Below are 6,587 nucleotides of genomic sequence, written 5' to 3'. Positions count from 1 at the left end.
AATGGATGAACGGATGAAGAAGGGAATGGAAATTGATATGAATGGATGAAGAAGGGAATGGATGAAGAAGGGAATGGAAATGGATAGGAATGGATGAAGAAGGGAATGGAAATGGATATGAACGGATGAAGAACGGAATGGAAATGGATATGAATGGATGAAGAAGGGAAAGTGAAGATAAAAAAAATAGACAAATAAAGCAATAAATCAATCAATAAATAATTCAATTAACAAGTAAATCAATCAACAAGTAAAAATAAATGAATAGAAATCAAGTGAATAAATAAATAGAAAATAAGTGAATAAAAATAATTAAGAAATTAAGTAAACGAAAGAACAAAAAATTAAATAGATAAAAAAAATAAAATGAATGAACAGATACATAAAATAAAGATAGGGCCATAGCATGTCTCTTTCCCAAGAAATAAAAAAAAAAATAGAAAGTAAACTAAAATAAAAAGATAAACAACAAAAAATTCTCATGTGTTTTTTTTTCAGATTGGCTGAGTAAACCACTTACCTCAGACTCAAGCTAATTGGCGTCTGATTTATTGGTAGTGAGTTTTTTTTTTTCTGGCCGTTTAACCTCAGGTCAAGAGGTTGAGAGGTTTTTCGTAGAGAATATACACGGATTGAGAGAGAGAGAGAGAGAGAGAGAGAGAGAGAGAGAGAGAGAGAGAGAGAGAGAGAGAGAGAGAAAAATCAATAATGAAATATGGATGAGATCAAATAATACAATTTTGATATTTATTTCCAGCATGACTTGCAGAAATAATAATAATAATAATAATAATAATAATAATAATAATAATAATAATAATAATAATAATAATAATAATAATAATAATAATAATTTTAATTGTGAAGAAAATTTAATGCCAGACATTGTATAGTTTGCAAACTACATGAGTTTGTCATTATAAATCTGTTTTATTATTATATTTTGCCTATTTTATTTACCAATTCCTTTTCGTTTTACCTTTCTATGGAAAACCTATAAATACTTTCTTATTTTTTACCTATTCTAACTTTCCAAAAAAAAAAAAAAACCCACAATAATGAAAAAAAAAAACATGAGATTTTTAGAACATTTTCTGATATTATATTTTCAATCTGTCTCTCTCATATCGACGAATCTCCAGATTCTTTATCATCATCTTTGTTCTCTTATCTGTCACCAGCCACCTTTCTCCATCCTTTCGAGATCATCTCCACCACCTAATTCCAAGGGTCTAATCCCCCTCCCCCCTACCCCCTCCCACCAAACCCACGAAATTCCCAACCGCTTCTTTCGGCTTCGAATCGTCTTGGAATATTCCCCGCCATTCCAAACTCACCATTTATTTCCTCGGAGAGGAGAGATTCCGGGAGGTGGCAAAGAGGGGAGAGGAGCGGGAATGGAGGAGGATAAGGAGGAAGAAGAGGAAGGGAGGTAGGAAAGATTTAAGAAGGATTAAAAAGGAAGAGGTGATACGTACACTGATTAAGGAAGAACACGGTATGACTCCTTTCGTCTTCCTCCCTTCCTTTCTTCCTCATTTCATCTTTTCCTCTTCCTCCTCCTCCTCCTCCTCCTTTTCCTAGGAAGAAAGGAAGGAAGGAGGAAAGACACAAGAAAGGCCAGAAATGGAGAGAGAAACACATTCGCTAATTAAGGAAGAAGAAGAACACTGGGAACTTCTTTCCCTCTGCCCTTCCCATATTCCTCCATTCATCTCGTCCTCTTCCTCCTCCTCCTCCTCCTCCTCATAATCCTCTTCCTTCCTTCCTTCCTTCCTTCCTTCCTTCCTACCTCTTCGCGGAAGGAGTTAACGAGGTGGTTGTTGATATGGCAGGCAATTGTCATTAATTCCCGGGAGGGAATAGATGGTGTCTGGGGGTGTCTTGTTGACTACTCGGTGTACACAATAGAGATCGCGCTCGGGTTAATGACGTCACCCGGGAACCCTCCCTCCCTCCTCTTATAAGAGGTTGGGGGGGCGGCTCCCACTCACAATGCCAGAATACAGAGTCCTCCCCACCCACCCACCCCCATCCCCCGACACCCTCAACCACTGTTCCTCCCCCTGCTAATGCTTCCTCAGAGCTCCTTTCTTCTTCTTCTTCTTCTTCTTCTTACAGAGTCCTTTGCTGTGATTTAATCTTTTTCCTCTCTCCTCTCAGTCTCTTTCTCTCTCTCTCTCTGTTTCTCTATATCTTTTGCTCCCTATTATATTCTTGGTGAGTAGACTCTTTGCAAATTCCATGTCTAAATGCTTAAGGCAGATGGCTGAATGTAAGGGTAATCTCTGATCGTATTCTTGGAAAGCTATACATGGACCATACAGTTTCCATACGAGTATGATGCCTCTGAAATAATCTTGCAAATCTATACATGTACCATACAGTTTCTATACGAGCACTGCCTCTGACGGTATCATTGAAAATCTGTACATGTATTATACAATTTCTATACAAGTGATGCCTTTGAAAAACGTCTTCAAAATCTATACGTGTACCATACAGTTTCCATACGCGTAATACTTCTGAAAGTATTCTCGAAAATCAATACACGTACCGAACAATTTCTGTACGAGTGCAGCCAGTTAATCTCACCATCCATTCCCTTATATATAGCTTTGATACTTAAGCTTCACATAGATGTCTTCAAGTGATCGATGGCCAATACCACTAATTGCTTAGCCCTCTACAAAAGTCTCTCATTTCTGGAATGAGATTTGAGATTGTAGACGGTTCCAGTGTACGAGGGAATTTATATCATGAGATTGGGAATGCTATAAACTTTGGATTGAATTATGAGTTAGTTTCTCTCTCTCTCTCTCTCTCTCTCTCTCTCTCTCTCTCTCTCTGGATATATATACTGATGATATATAAAGTAAATAAATTATGTACAGTATTTCAAAATAATAATGGAACGAATGATATTAATTTTAGTTTCATGTTCGAATACAATTAATTAATCATATTACAACAGACATATAGCCTATATATACAGTATATATATATATATAAATATATATATATATATATATGTATATATATATATATATATATATATATATATATATATATATATATATATATATATATATAAAATGTCAGTGAAATATTTTCTGTTAAAACAGAATTCCATCAAATATAAGGAGCCAATGAAAATGCCTGAGGAGAGAGACACTTTGGTCTCTGAAATATAGCATTTATTTTCCACATTTTAGCATGTTTCTATGGCTCATATAGTCGATATATTTATATATATATATATATATATATATATATATATATATATATATATATATATTATATATATATATATATATATACATATACATATACATATACATATATACAGAGTATAAAGATTTGTTGTTTCCGGAAACTTGTTGGTACCAGTTCCGGATAAAAACGTCCGGATAAAAGAGGGGGACGTTAATGACCCTACCCATTAATAATAAAACAGGGTTTACAAACTTGCAACAAACCATAGCGGTTTGGACAAGCAGCAATGCATCGCAATGCTTCATTATTCTCAAGATTATTATTATTATTATTATTATTATTGTTATTATTATTATTATTATTATTATTCGTCGAATTCATCTGTTGCCTAAAATTTCTGACTTTAAACTATTAAGTATCTTTACTATTATAATTGTAATTCCTCCTCCTCCCCCCTCTTATCCTCCTCCTCCTCCTCCTCCTCCTCAAACACTTCTTCATTCGGCGTTCTTTCTCAGTCTTTCTCATTCTTCTCTAATTCCTTCTGTTTAACACCACTTCCACACATGACACATTCTCCTCCTATGCCAGATTTTCCCTTGTGCCTTCTTATCCTTTACGTTTATTTACATCTTTATTCCTTCTGTATTGCTCCTTACTCCTCTCATTCCTCCTACTCTCATTCTTCTCTAATTCCCCCTTTCGTTTAACACCACATACACACAAACACGCACATACACACGAACGCACAAACAATCGACCATCCCCTCCTAATCAGCCCCAATGGCCCCTACCCGAGATTTACTCCTATCATCCTCCAACCTCACCATGAGAGAGAGAGAGAGAGAGAGAGAGAGAGAGAGAGAGAGAGGGGGAAGGGTATCCCCCCTCCTCACCAATCCAACATACGAGAGAGAGAGAGAGAAGAGAGAGAGAGAGAGGGGAGAAGAGAGATGTGTGAGAGAGAGAGAGAGAGAGAGAGAGAAAGGGGAGAGAGAGAGGGGGAAGCAGAGAAAAGAGAGAGAGAGAGAGAGAGAGAGAGAGAGAGAGAGAGAGAGAGAGAGAGAGAGAGAGAGAGAGAGGCTTCCATATTAATCAAGAGGTTGTGATTAAATCGTCTTGTTTTTCCTTAAGGAAGATTTTTAATCATCTTTTTTTTTCCATCGGGGGCTGGGGATTGTGGGGGGGTGGGGAAGGAAAAGCCTTTCAATAATATTTGTATTCCAGCAGTTTTGAAGAGGAAATGATTCGGAAATGATGGAGATTCATGGAGGATGAGAGAGAGAGAGAGAGAGAGAGAGAGAGAAATGTATACATCTTTATGTATATTTTTATACAGTGGTTTCATCCATGATTCAGATGTTGACAGTCAGAACGATACAACGCCAGATTTATTATTTATTTCTAACGACTCACTCCTTGTCAGAATCAAAGGACATTGGTATTCTTAGAGAACCCTGAACCTGATATACTTAGTGCTTTCGAAATTGATAAACAAAACTAAAGCAAAGAGTCACTGATATTTTCACTAAACCTTTGACCTAATGTATTCAGTGCTTTTGAAATTGATAAACAAAATACACGAAAGCTAAGGGGCATTCATGTTTTCACAGAACCTCGTACCTGACATATTTAGTGCTTTTGAAATTGATAAACAAAATACTGTATTATGTTCGGGGCTTCTGAAATTGAGAACCTTGTACCTAATAATACGTTTCAGTTCTTTTGAAATTGATAAACCGTGTACCTAATAATTACGTTCAGTTCTTCTGAAATTGATAAACCTTGTACCTAATAATTACGTTCAGTTCTTCTGAAATTGATAAACCTTGTACCTAATAATTACGTTGTTCTTCTGAAATTGATAAATCTTGTACCTAAAATTACGTTCAGTTCTTCTGAAATTGATAAACCTTGTACCTAATAATTCCGTTCAGTTCTTCTGAAATTGATAAACCTTGTACCTAATAATTCCGTTCAGTTCTTCTGAAATTGATAAACCTGGTATCTAATAATTACATTCAGTTCTGAATTTGATAAACCTTGTACCTAATAATTACATTCAGTTCTTCTGAAATTGATAAACCTTGTACCTAATAATTACGTTGTTCTTCTGAAATTGATAAACCTTGTACCTAATAATTACGTTCAGTTCTTCTGAAATTGATAAACCTTGTACCTAATAATTACATTCATTTTTTCTGAAATTGATAAACCTTGTACCAAATGTATTCAGTGCTTTTGAAATTGATAAACAAAATAAACGAAAGCTAAGGGGCATTAATGTTTTTACAGAACCTCGTGCCTGACATATTTAGTGCTTTTGAAATTGATAAACCTTGTAACTAATATATTCAGTCCTTTTGAAATTGATAAACCTTACACCTAATATATTCAGTTCTTTTGAAATTGATAAACAAAATAAACGAAAGCTAAGGGCATTGATGTTTTCACTGAACCTCGTACCAGATATATTCAGTGCTTTTGAAATTGATAAGCCTTGCACCTAATATATTCAGTGCGTTTGAGAGTGATAAACAAAATAAACGAAAAGAATTGCTTGAATAATCTTCTTGCGTCCAAGATCAACGATATTTGTACATCAGTCTTCATTCTTAACAGCAGACGGCGACGGTCTTAAATAAAAAAAAAAAAAGTTCCTCTAAAATTCTGTCTTTAGAAAATTTGATTTATATAAAAAAAAACAAGTAAGAAAAAGGCGCAGAAGTTTCTTCGGCGCAATCGAGTTTTCTGTACAGCCGCTACAGCGTATAATCAAGGCCACCTAAAATAGATCTATCTTTCGGTGGTCTCGGTATTATGCTGTATGAGCCGCGGCCCAAGAAACTTTAACCACGATTATGACTAACTCCAACCTTTAATAAAATGGAAACTTCTGAGGCTAGAGGGCTGCAATTTGGTATGTTTGATGATTGGAGGGTGGATGATCGACATACCAATTTGCAGCCCTGCAGCCTCGGTAGTTTTTAAGATTTGAGGACGGACAGAAAAAGTGCGGACAGAAAAAGTGCGGACGGACGGACAAAGTCGGCACAATAGTTTTCTTTTACAGAAAACTAAAAAGGGTCATAGGTGGTCGTAAGTTCAACGAATACTGCGATTTGATGTTCAGGGAAAACGAGGAACGTTAACTCTTGGGAATTTCTATTGAGAGAGAGAGAGAGAGAGAGAGAGAGAGAGAGAGAGAGAGCACAAAGCCATTAATTTCCATCAGTAATGAAGGCTAATGTTCCAAATAGCTTTTTGATTCAATTATCATTTAGACGACCCTCCAATACCCCGCCCCTCCCCTCCCCCCCCAAAAAAAATAAATGCCCTTGAGTGCGAGCAAGCCATTATTAATACAAGCA

The sequence above is a fragment of the Macrobrachium rosenbergii genome, chromosome 7 (assembly GCF_040412425.1).
Source record: "Macrobrachium rosenbergii isolate ZJJX-2024 chromosome 7, ASM4041242v1, whole genome shotgun sequence".
Taxonomy (NCBI): Eukaryota; Metazoa; Arthropoda; class Malacostraca; order Decapoda; family Palaemonidae; genus Macrobrachium; species Macrobrachium rosenbergii.
Note: the sequence above shows the minus strand (reverse complement) of the source record.